Consider the following 12,901-nt stretch of genomic DNA (forward strand, 5'->3'; position numbering starts at 1 on the left):
GCTGACGGGTTTTCTCCTAGAAAATTGCCATTATCACCCTCGGAGATGAATTTTCCCTACATGGGAAGAAATGCTGAACTGAAACATGAGATGATATTTGGCCTTTCCTTTTTTCTCCTCGTAAGAAAAAGCAAAGGGAGCTCCCTGATGGAGAAAAACGGGTGCAAACTAAGCCTGAGCGACCGAAATCCACAGGGAAACAGGTCCCAAGGCAGAAGACAGTGGCCATCGGGGCACATGAGTACGATTTCAAGGTATTTGGAAGGTTTGGTGTTCCTCACACCTTGCTGCTCACCCCTGTCATTCTCCGTTGAGTTTTCCATCTGATGGATGTTGGCGGTTGGACGTATCGAGATGTTTTCAGCTGAGATGTTACAGATCCTGCAGCATCATTGGAGGCTGGGGGGGGGGGCGGGGGGAAGAGCTGCTCACATTTACTGTGGCTGAAAACCCCTTGTTTGCTGCTTTTAAGCAAAGGCCAGGGGGAAAAGTGGTTTCAGAGCGGTGAAAGGGGCAGAGGTTGTGCAAACGTTGGCACAAAAGGAAAGGGAAAAAGCAACCCAGCCTGGAAAACACCCATCGCCGCACAGAGCGGGGTCTGTGGCACTGAACAGCGTCGCCTTGTCTGGCCTGCCAGACACCCACCGCGGCCACAGCGCCAGCCCCGGGGTGCGAGGCCACGGGCAGCGACGCCGCTTCTCCCGGAGCGGTGGCATCGCCCCCCTCCCAGCAACACGGGGACACGGTCCCCCGGCCCCCACCGCTGTCCCGAGGGAGCAGGGTGGCTCAGCCCCGCAGCATCCCGCTTGCCACCCCTGCCTGCTTCAGCCTCACAAGCCTCTTGGCTCGTGTCTGCATCCGCTTGGGTGACGTTCAGATTTTTTTTTTAGGGAGGGAGCTATTTTTGGATTTTTTGCGGCTCCTTCCCCATGGAAGAGCGCTGGCAGTCTCAGCCCCTACCTGGTTTGGCTTCCACTGGGGGTGATGGAGAGAGGAATGAGGAGGAGGAGAAGGGGAAGGTGCTTTGAAGGTGTCTTCCCCCTCCCACATCGTTAGGTGCCAGGTGGGAGCTCTGGTTCAGCTGTGCTCATTTACACACTGACCAAACATCCTTCAGCAGCACTAATTGGGGGAGGCTCTGGATGGGGCTTTTCTTCTCCATTCCCCTCCCATCCACCCCCCCTCTGCCCTCAGTCACGGCTCCACCGCCCCAGGGACACGGTCCTGAGCCCCTTCGGCGCAGCCAGGGCTTCTGGTCCTGGTCCTCATCCTCACGCCACCCATGGAATCAACGTTTGTCAGAGAATTTCTCCTCCTGCTCCTTCAAATCACAGGGTTTTTTCCTCGTGTGGGGCTTTAAATTAAAATACTCCCAAATTGTTGCTTCAGTCAGATGTGAGGGATGTTACGGGGCTACAACCGGAGGGGTTTTCCATGCGTTATCCGGGCACGGTACCCGCACGTCGGGGAGATTAACGACCAGCCCAGGCAACGCTCTTAATTACACACGTTTATTGGCACCTGGGTGAGAGTCACGGACATCCCCCTTGATTTAGTGTTCACCGGTGCTCCTGGAGATCCAAAATTCCTCCCCAAACCCCCAAGAGGCTGCAGAGCGATTTGAGGACCAAAACCACGTTAAATTCTTGCCCTTTTACATCCGTTTGCAAAAATAGGTCCTTTTTCGTTAGCAGCGTTACCGCGGGAGCTACGAAACGGGGCCAGGATGAGGTGAAACCCCACAGAAACCCCATAGAAATTCCCAGACAGGGGAATACAAACCGATCGAGGGAGCTTCTGGGATTAAAGATGCAGCTCTATTTGTACTTGCAAAACACGGTTTGGGAATGGGCGTGTTTTAAAAATAACTGATTAACATGCAATTAATCCACCTCTGGGATGCCCCCGCCCCGTTCAGAGCCCGGTGCACGGCTCGCCCCGGCAGCCGCGGCGCGGGGTCGGTTTTTTGGATGGGTTCGTTCCCTGCGTGTCCGGGGTGAGCTCGGTGCCGGCTAGAGGCAAGTGGGCACGATGCAGAGGGCGAATATTCCCTGATAATAATAATAAAATTTATAGAAAAAAAAAAAAATACCAGCGACGCCAGCCCCGAACCTTCCCCACTTGCTCTCACCGCCCCGAAGCTCTGGAGTTGCTTTGTGGCCATCGCTGCGAGTGAAGGGCAAACCCAAAAAGCCACCGAGCCTTAATGCTCCCCCCCAACCCTTGCAAACATCTTCTTCCCCCGGCCCCGATCCACCCCGGCATTTATGGTTTAGCAAAACCACTGCATTTCTCCCCCCTTCCCCCCGCCTCTCCGCCGGCTTCTAAGAAAGCCGTGACGATGGTCCCTGCGGCAGGCGGGTGGCCGAACGTGGGCTGGGGTGGCAGAGGGGCTTCGCAGCTCAGCCCCGTCCTCCACGGCTCGGCCAAACCCGCGGCCGGACGCAGCCCCCTGCCTCGCCCCGTGCCACCGGCTGTCACCTCTGGGAATGGGGCAGCCAAAATGGGCTCCCAAAGGTGCTTGTGGTGGGTCTGGCAGCGCCGTACACACACACGCCCCCCACACACTCACACACCTCCCCATGCAGCCCCAGCGCCGGCAGCCTGAACACCAGGGAAATGCAAGAATTAAGGGTTTTAAGCGCCCGCGGGTCTGCTCCGTGCTTGGCGCTTCCCAAACAGCATCACCACGTGCAAGGCGGGACGGGGCTTTCACTTTGTAGATGGGAAACTGAGGCACGGGGCGATGGGGACCGAAATACCCATCAATCTGGGGAGATGACTGAAAGAAGGTAAGTCCTGCCCTTGGTGCACAGCATGGCACCTCTGCCATGCGCCCTATCATTTCGGCACGCAGCGTTTTAGCCAACCCAGCCGCCAGCATCTCGCCCAGACATCCCAAAACCGCTCATCACCCTCTCCCACACCCGGCTGGGGCAGGACGCGGTCGCCTGAGCCATGAGGCCACAATGGCGCATCCCTGCTCCGCCGCCAATGCCGGCATCCAGCCCCGGCTCTGCCCGAAGCCATGGGAAAGGAGGCATGTGATGGGCTCCATAAAAACTGTCTGGACCCAGGAACAACTCCCGGTTGTGTCTGAGCTTCACCCCAGCCCTTCCTCACCGGCGCCAGGGCGCTCCGGGAATGCCCATGGCCGGTGGTCATTGCCCGGCCGCGCGGAGCCGCGGGCACGTGTGTGCGGCGAGAGGCACAATGCCGGCGTTGTCACCCCCCACCACCGGCAGAGCAAATGCCTCCTGACCCCGGAGCAGGGACCGGACACAGGATCTCTCCCATCACAGCTGCCTTGTTTTCCCTGATAACCATCACGGGGGGTGCAAGGGAAAGCACCCGAGCGTGGGAGCTGCTGCGGTGGTCCGGGGTGCCCGTGCCGAGCTGATGGTGGTGCCGGAGCCACGGAGCGGTTGAAGTCGATGCGGTGGAGCTGATGGTCTGATGGAGCTGCCGTCCGGTGCCTGCAGCAGCAGCCGGGGAGGGACAGGCAGGGGGACACTGCAGGGGGTTGTGACAACAGCCCTGCGAGGAGAGGGAAAAAAAAAGAGAAAAATGAATAAAGCGAATTTAAGAGGAGATCAAGCCTCTGAGGCAACTCGGTGGTGCCTTTGGGGACAGACCCAGCACCTGCCTGGACACTGCCAGAGCCTGGAGGGGCGCTGGGGACAGTGGTGTTGGCAGGGTGACGGGGACGGTACGGGCTGGCTGTGCTCCTGCGGGACCCCGCGTCTGCCAGGGAGGGGGTGCGATGCCAGCAGACCCCGCGGGACAATAAGCAGCTCCTTGGAGTTGTTTCCAACACCCATCCCCACCGAGCACCCGCTGAGCCGTTGGCAACCCCCTGCCACCCCACCGCGGGCAACCCAGGGGTCCGGGGGCATTTGATGGGGTGAAGGACACACAGCCCCCCCCCACCGGAGGTAACATCCGAGCAGAGACATCGCAGCAGGGGCGGACCCGAAGGGAGAACCCCGGGATTGCGCCATCGCCAGGTCACGCCGCAGTCACACGCCGGCGGAGCGCGGTCACGCCAGAGCCCTTCGCCTGACCCAGGGGGTCACAGACAGGCTCCGGGGAGGGCTGGTGGCACCCTGGGGGGTGACAGCCCCACCCTGCTACACACCCCATCCCGGCGAGCACCATCCACCCACCGGCACTAAGGGTTTTGTTGCTTTTCCAAGTGGGATGAGCAAAAAAGTGTGGCTGACGCCGCTTCACATCCATCCCCGCGGAGAGAAAGTCTAAAAGTCCCCCAAACCTCAATTCATCCGGGGAACATGAGGAAATTCTCTTTCCTTTTTGGGTTTAAATCCATCTGCCCGTTCTGAAATACCCAGGGGATCATACCGTGATCGGCCTCTCCCAATTTTAACAGTCACTCTCGCAAACGGCGACGCAAAAACAAACAATTTATGGCAAAGAACGTGAATTTTTGTGTCTGGTCTGTGGTCTCGGAGCGTACGTTCTCCAAGAAGAGTTTCCTGCAGAATCCAAGGAAGCCGAGGCCGTCGCTGGTGGGTTCTCACTTGACACGTCTCCCACCGGGCATGACCCCCCCCCAGAAGCCAACCCAGGTTCATCAGCACGGAGGAGATGAGGAGCAGCCTGAGGTCCGTTCCCCACAGCGCTCCGAGCTACGGACCCACCACGACTCCCACCAAGAGCAGGGGGATCCCGCAGCGGAGAGCACGGAGCGGGGCTCCAGGCATTCCTCATTTTGCAAGAGTGGGCATTAAATAAGGAAAAACCATCATCTGGAGAGCTTGGGGGAGAACGCCGCCACCCTCCAGCTCTCTTCTTTCCCTCCCCAGGATTCAGGGTTGGATTTACCGTATGAAACAGGAGCAATAATTCACATTTCAAGGGGTAACAGGGAAGCACATTTCAGGGGAGGCAGGGGCTCAGCCTGGCCACGTTTTGGGGCAGTGATGAAGAGGAGGGCTCCCAGGAGGGTCAGGATCCCGGCTTTGCCCCCAGGAAGGACCCGCTGCCCTCGGTAGGACGCGCCAGGCTCGCGTTGGGCGGCCGATGGCTGCTCCTCTCCGCGAGCCGCGCGCGTGGGCTGCAGCTCGTTATCGGGGAGCTTTTGAAGTGGTTAGAAAAATGAGTACTATCCCCGCAGCCTGTGGGCAGAGGTGGATTCGGAGACGTTTTCCACCTTGAAGAAACAAAAAAGGAAAGACAAAGCAAACCGAGACGCGGAGACGTCGCCACCCACGGAGGAGCTCAGCGGAGCGCGGCCTCGGTGGGGACCGAGCATCCATCCACGGGCCATGGAGACCCCCCCGCCCACCCCGCGCCCCTTCGGATTCCTGTAAAACACCAAAATAATTAGTCTGGACTTCGGGGGAAAGGTGGAAATTGCAACCCCTGAACACTCGGTAAATCAAGGAGACAGTGGAGGGGGCACCCTTAAACATAGGTGTGTACATATATATTTATGCACATACATAAGTTCATCCCAGTGCCCCTCACGCTCCTGCTTTAAGGATCTGATCTATCAGACTCCTCGTTCTTTCCAATTTTAAAATCCACAATCAAATCAAAAGGGAAAGGTGTGCTGGAAAATTTGCTGATGCACGGTCGTAACAGAGTAGAAAATACTGGGATGTTCGTGCAGCCACAGAATTGTGGAAAAGAGACCTTGAGGAGTCGCCCAGCCCCTTCCTATGGTGTGTGTGTATATACATATAAATATATATATATATATGTTTGAATTTCCCCAGAATTTCTAAGTGATCTAATTGGAATTATTGCCTGGCATTTATGGAACATTTCACAATGAAGGTGTCTCCATAAATAAGATTTGCATCTTTTTTCATTAAAAACTTTTAGCTGAAAATGGCTCATTTAATAAAAAAAAAAAAAAAACAAAAAACAAACGAAAACACAGGTGGCAACATGGCTGAGATCTGGGGTTTTTTCCACAAAACCCTCATTCCCCCCCCTCAACCCCCGCCATTTCTTTCGCTTTTAAGTAGAAAGTTTCACCTTTTTACACTGAAAACCGACGTTATTTTTGTTGGTCGATTAGCTATTGCTCAAGTAATTAAAAAAACATAAAGTACCCCCCCACCCCCGAGGCAGCCCGGGGGCCGCTGCCTTCTCCGTTTGCAACCTCCGTCCAAGCCCGAGGTGTTGCAGAGCCCCCGGCTCTCCAAGCCTGGGGGCAGGGCGGGGACAGGTACAAATCTGGCTGTTTGAGTAAATCCTGCAAATAAAGCTGCCCACGAAGAGGGTGCGTTGGAGGGGAGGGCAGAGCTCTCTCCCCGCAGCTGCTGGGGGAAATCTCTCTTTCCCACAGGGGCCTGCAGGAGCCCCCCCCCACACACACACACTTTTCAGCCAAAAAAATTTTGCTCCTGAGCACTTTTGTTGAGATGGGAACAGCCTGGGAGCAGAAACATCCGAGCGCAGGGAAGAGGCACGGCCGGGAGAAGGCGTTGTCCGTTGGAAGATGGTGCAGAAGGCATCGGAAAAGCCGGGCTCCTGCTCCTCACCCCAACCAGCAGCGTCTTCAGGCTGGTTTTCCACCCCAAATCCAGGCACACCACAAGCACTGGTACACCACCCCGGGGAGAATATCCACCTGAAAAGGGGCTTGTAGCCCTCCATGGTACCCAACACACCGGTTTTGGCATCACGGTAGTTTAACTTCTCTCAGGGTTTCTCTTCTAAGGCCAGTAAAACCAGTAGAGGACACAGACGTGGCGGGAGAGCTGCCTGGGTTACTGTTTTGGCACCTGCTTGTACATCGTGGTCACCAAAGGTGCTGTTAGCCAGATAGTGCTGTTATTTTGCCTTCCAGAATAACTCTCATAGAATCATAGAACAGTTTGGGTTGGAAGGGACGTTAAAGATCACCTTGTCCCACCCCCTTGCCCTGGGCAGGGACACCTCCCACCAGCCCAGGTTGCTCCAAGCCCCGTCCAACCTGGCCTTGAACCCCTCCAGGGATGGGGCAGCCACAGCTTCTCTGGGCAACCTGGGCCAGGGGCTCACCGCCCTCACAGCCAAGAATTTCTTCCCAATATCTCATCTAAATCTCCCCTCTTTCCCCCTCGTCCTCAACGCAGCGGTGCCAAGGGACAAAGGCCCAGCCATGGCTGGCGCAAAGAGCCGTGGGAAGGTGAGTCCTTGGAGCTGCCCTGCGCCAGTGGAGTGAGGTGTCTCTTCTTTGAGGTTCAACCTGGGTGTTTTGGAGGTTTTCCCCTGTCTGGCTTCAAAAGCACCAGCGGTGCAGCAAACCGGGGTGAGCTTTTACTGGGGCGATGGGTTGGGATTCAAGAAAGTGGGGTCTGACGCCCAGCCCAGCCGTGACCTCGGGCATCTGCTCTCAGAAACAGGATCCTTCGTCAATCCCACCCTGCGGAAAGCAGCCCTGAGAGCAGCGTGGGGTGGGGGCTGGCATGGGGTCAAAGCCCCGAGTCCCGCGAGGGTTCGACCACGACCAGCTCCGAAATCCAAGTCTCCAACACAGCAATGTCTCTGCCGGCTGTAGGAAAGGACCCCGGTGCCTCCGGGGTGGGGGTGAAAGCTCCTGTAACGCCAACGATACACATCATTTATTACCAGCTGCTCACCGGTTCTCCCCTGCCATCCATACTGCAAGTACTGCGTTTTATTTCAGAGACAAAAAAATCTTTATTAGGATTACTACCGAGTTACTTGCTTTCCTCCAGAGAGAAGAGATTCAAACCAGAAGAGCTAATGGCTTAAAGACGGGGGACGAATTTAAAAGGATTCAACCCGTGGCGTTCTGTTCCCATTCATGCAACACCCCTCTTGCTAAACAAAATAACATTGCCTCTGTTTCTTACTTTTTTTTTTTCCCTTTTCTGGTCCTTTTTTTTTTTTCCCCTCGTAGGCAGCTGTTTCTCTTGATCACATCTGTAGCAAATCTGCGCTTAATCCCCCACTGACAGAAGCGCAGAAGAGGGTGGAAAAATGGAAGGGCCGATCCCAGCGCCCGGGATGCGGCAGGGAGGGAGGGAAGGGCTGTAACGGGAGCAGGAGGCTCCGGATGGGGTGAGATGCTGGGAGCGATCCCTGCTCCTGACCCCGTCCCCCATCCCCGCCCCATCCCGTCGTGACTCCGAATCTGCAGAGCCGCAGGATCCAGCTCCACCTGCCTCGGGGAGCCGTGGTTGCCAGCACAGAGAGATGCAGCTCCAGGTTCTGACTCATGGCTTCCATTTTATTTCCCTTTATCCCGCCGTCGGTGGTCTGAGCCCTTTGCCGGGCTGTGCCAAAAGCAGGTCGGCAGGAGGTTCCTCCGTGTCGCTTCACCCCACGGTTTAGTGGTAACTCGGCGGTGCTGGGTTACCGGTCGGACTTGATCATCTTTAAGGTGGCTTCCAATGATTTTACGATTCTATGCGAGGTGGGAGCTGATGTTCCGAAGAGGATGGAGAGCTACCGCTGCCCAGGAAAAGCATCCCCGGGGTGACCCGCGCTGCACCCGCAGCCCTCCTGGCCAGGGGAGCAGGGGGTGGCCCCCCATCCCACCGCTTCGAGGTTATCCCCGTGTCACCTCGGGCAGGTTTCAATTTGAATGTGGCACCTCGGGGTTCCTGGGGTTCCTTCAGGGAATGTTGGGGAACAGGGTGTTGTTTGATGGGCGGATTCTGCAAAGCCTCATTCGCTTGCACCGGGAAACAACGATCAGACCCGCCTTTCCCACACCTTCCTCCCGCCCAAGCGATGGAGACCCACGGACACAGGCAAGAGGTGGCTCGATGCCGAGGAGCATCATTCAGCTGCAGAAAACACAACTGAGGACCGAGCCTGGCTGCCCGGGGGATGCCGGAGCCGTGCCCGGCGGGGTGAGGAGCGTCGGTGGGCGCAGCCCCTGGCGGGTGCTGGGACGGTGGGATTTTGGCTGGCTCCTGCCAGCCCCCAGGGATGTGCCCGGAGCGAGGAGCATCCCGGGCAGGGAGCAGCCAGGACGCGGCGATGGCAGGAGCCGAGACCTGCGTGCAGCAGGACAGGGGCACTTTGCCACCGTCTGCCAAATTCTGCAAAATTTCACCCACCGTAAATAGAAATAAAGCAATTTTTGGCCTAAATTGGGATTGTTATCATTATTATTGTTGGCGTCTCACCGTAGCCAGCGGGGGGGAAGGTTGAGCACTTCACCTGCAGCATCCCAAAACGCGAGCGCAGGTGAGAACGCCCCGAGAGACGTGGGGTTTTGTATCTCCTCCACGGTGCGTGGGGCAGCCGGGGAGGGCTGGGGGTCCCCGGGGAGGGCTGGAGTCCCCACAAAGGGCTGGGGGTCCCCACGAAGGTCCGCGGTCCCCAGCACCCACCGGGGGGACGGCGCAGGGGGCACGTCCAAAGTTTCCCTTTGGCCCCCAAAGCGCTTGGCGAGACGCAGCAGCGCCGGGGGGGGAGGCTGGCGTGCAGGAGGGGGCACGGCCCCCCACCACCTCCCGTCGCTCGGTTTCCCCACCGCCGCCTGCTTTCACAGAAACCCTCTTGCCCCCAGGTGCTCCCTCCGCCTCCCCCACCACCACGGGCTTCTCAGAAGGGCCCATCGCCCCCCCCCCGGCGCTCGCCACTCTCGCTTACTGGAAAGAGGTGCGGAGAGGGCCCCTGGCACGCTCTTTCCTTTCTCACCGCTATTTTTTTCTTGCCTTTTCTTTTTTTTTTTTTTTTTTTAATTTTTTTTTTTTTTTCTCCTTCGAGCAGGAGCTCGGCGGCATCATGAGAGTGAGCCCCGGGGTTGGGGCGGGGGGGGGCGGAAGCGGCAAGGCGGGACGCTTGTCACGAAGGCGGGTGGCAGGTGACGGAGACACGGCGCTCGCGGGCAGGATTTGGCAAGGGATGGCTGCGACGCGCCGGGGCTCGGCTGCCAACTCGGACAAACAAAATCAGGGAGAACCGTAGGGGCCCCGGGGGAGGGTGCTCAGGGCACCCCTGAAAGGTTTGGGGGTGACGCAGTGGTGGGTTCATGCTGGGAAAATTTCCCCCCCCTTCTCCATTAGGGTGTTTTGGGGGGCGATGGGGGGGAAAGGGGAAGGCGTGCGGGAGAGGAAGAGGATGGGGGAAGCGATGCTCGAGCGCCGGCGGGGTCCGGCCACGGCTCGCGGCAGCTATTTAAAGAGCAGACCGTGGGAAACTTCTTCAGACGTGCGGTTTCTCTGAAACGGAGGGACTTGTGTCTTTGCTGCCGCTGGGTGAGTCACAGTCAGAGCAAGAGAGAAGCGGGGGGGGGGAAGAAACACACACCCCCCCCAAAAAATAAAAAAAAAGAAAAAGAAAAAAAAAGACGAAAAAAAGAAAAAAAAAATAGAAAAAAAGGACCCAGCCCAGCCCCCAGCGGTGGCAATTAGTGCCGCTGCCTCCGAGGAGCCACAGCACTGTTACCTCCCGCGCAGGAGATCAAGGTCAGATCTTTTAAGAGGAGGAAGCTCCAAAGAGGGGCTTTTTTTTCCCCTCTTCAAACAGGAAAACTGTCCCCCGCCTCAAAACACCAAAGAAAGAAACCCCAAACCTCTTATCTGAAACGCTATCGCCTGGTGGAGGGGGGGCAGGAGAGATGCTGAGGGCTCCTCTGACCCGGAGGGGACCCCGCAGGGGACCCTGGGTGGCTCTGGGACCTCGGGCAGCTGCGGAGGTCGAGCATCCCCAGCCCCGTCCCCAGGGAGGGACCCCGGAGGTCCTGGCCACCAGCCTGAGCCAGGAGGGCCCCAGGTGCCCCTGAGGGAGCTCGGCTCTGCCCCTGACCCCATGGTGGGGGGCACAGACACACACATCCAGGATTTCTAAAGGCCTTTTTCCCTTTCCTTCAGGAGCCATTCGCTTCCCTGCTGAGGGCTTCAGCCGCTGCCTGAGCAATGAGGGAAACTGAGGCACAACCCAGCGCGCGCTCCCGGTTCATTGTGGGTGAGCAGCACCTCTGTAAACCAGGGGCAGCCCTAGGCTGGAGCGACTCCAGCTGTTGAAGCGGCATTTTTCCGGGTGAAAAGTCCACATTTCTGGTTCTCTCAAAGCCATCCTGCGTGCGATGTGAGATCCGCCGAGCCCCGGGAGCGGGCTGAAGCAGGTGGCTTCAACCAGCGAGGAGTCACAGCGGGAGCTGGGAGGTGGCTTTGCCTGGGGACAGCGTCAGTGCGGAGACACCCGTGGGGTCGCGGGGTCTTCGGGGGGCACTGCTGACGCAGGCAGGGGGCACAGGCAGCTCCAGGGCGGGGGTCACACCTCCCCGCAGGCGTCGCCGAGTCTCCTCCTGAAACGAAACTGCTCCGAGATTGAAGTTTTGAATTCTTGTAATTTGCTCTGAATCATTTTGGAACGGCCTCTGCAGGTGACTCAACCTGGGGCGGTGGTGGAGGGGGGGGAACCTGAAAATAAATGACGAAGCCACATTTCATTCACGTTTGGGAGAGACCAGGGGGGAAGGTCAGGGCACGTGCGGTGTCGTGCTGCTGACGGCGGCGATGGGTGACGGGCGATGGGTGACGCCAGCACCGAGCCAGGGCGGCAAACGGGCGCTGGCTTTTCCCCAGCAGCTCTGGGCGCAAGAATCCGTTTTTTTTCCCAGTTCCTGAGCAATTTGGAGAACCACAGGAGAAAATGTTGGACTAGATGACCTTTAAAGGTCCCTTCCAACCCAACCCATTCTGTGAGTCTATGATTCTATGAAATACCGAGGGCCCAAACCCCACAAAGCAGATCAGAAATGGGGAAAAAATTACAGCGAGGTTTGCGTTGGGCTCGGGAGGAAACGCTTCACGTCAGGCACCGATTTTTCTTAAGGTTTTAATTTAGAAAGTAACAACTTTTAGTGTTGAAGCTACTTCCTCCAGGCTGTCCCGGCAGGCTAAGGGGAGATCCAAGCCCTTTGCTGCGAGCCCTCGGGGCTCGACCTGCACGTCCCCCTTGGTGCGGGCAGCTGAGCCACCCCGGGGTGCCATGGGGTGGGTGGGGGGGGACGCGCCGGGGACAGCGGCAGAGCGAGGTGCGAGGAGCAGGTGCCACGCGGGGACGGGGACGGCAGCTCTGGCTCGGCGCCGCTCGGAAGGATTCGAAACCCGGCGCCCGCAGACGCTGCTGAACTTCGCAGGAACCCTGCGGTGACACAAAGACATGGGCCAAGAGTCACCTTATCTGTGACCCAGATAACTGATGTGAAACCAGCCCGGCGCGGGGGGGGGGGGGGGGGGAACGGGACCCAGGTCACCCCGAGAGGCGATCGAGCTCCCCCCCCCACTGCAGCCGTGCTCCCTGCAAGAGAAAAGGGCTGCGGGAAGCCCCAGCCCTCGCTCGGGGTGACACCGGTGCTGGAGAACCAGCGCAGTGTGGACACGGCTTTTACACCATTTCTGCCCCAAAACCGCTGAGGGTTTTTGCTCTGGGGATGGCGGAGAGAGAGGGGGTGATGGGGATGGGGGAGCACCCCCAGAGGAGGGCCAGGCTGCGCCGCAGGACCCCGGGGCTGAGCATCCCCCCGCCCAACGTGTCCCCCGCTCTGTCCCCCGCCGTCCCCACGGCCGGGAGGAAGCGGAGGAGAGCGTTTTTCCACCACCCCCCCCCACCCCCCGCCACGTCCCGCTGCATGAAATCATGAAATCACCCTTTTTTTAATTTTTTTTTTTTTTTTCTCAGCAATGCAGCAGACACAACACGCAGCAGCTTCCGGCGTCGGGGGTGTGTGTGGGGGGGGAGAGCCGCGGTGCAGCGGCTCACGCACCCCCCCGGCCGCCCGCCGCGCTCCCCAAGCAGAAGTCTGCATCGCGCTGGGGAAGTCGGCGGTGGCCAGTGGCCACCCAGCGTGGTTTGCAGCCCCCAGCGTGCTGGCGTGGGAGAGGATGCTGCCGAGGCCAGGGGGGGGAAGGCGACGGGAGGGAAGGAGACATGGCTTCCAGGGTCCCCCCCCTCC

Source organism: Chroicocephalus ridibundus, chromosome 19 (genome assembly GCF_963924245.1).
Source record: "Chroicocephalus ridibundus chromosome 19, bChrRid1.1, whole genome shotgun sequence".
NCBI classification, from domain to species: Eukaryota; Metazoa; Chordata; class Aves; order Charadriiformes; family Laridae; genus Chroicocephalus; species Chroicocephalus ridibundus.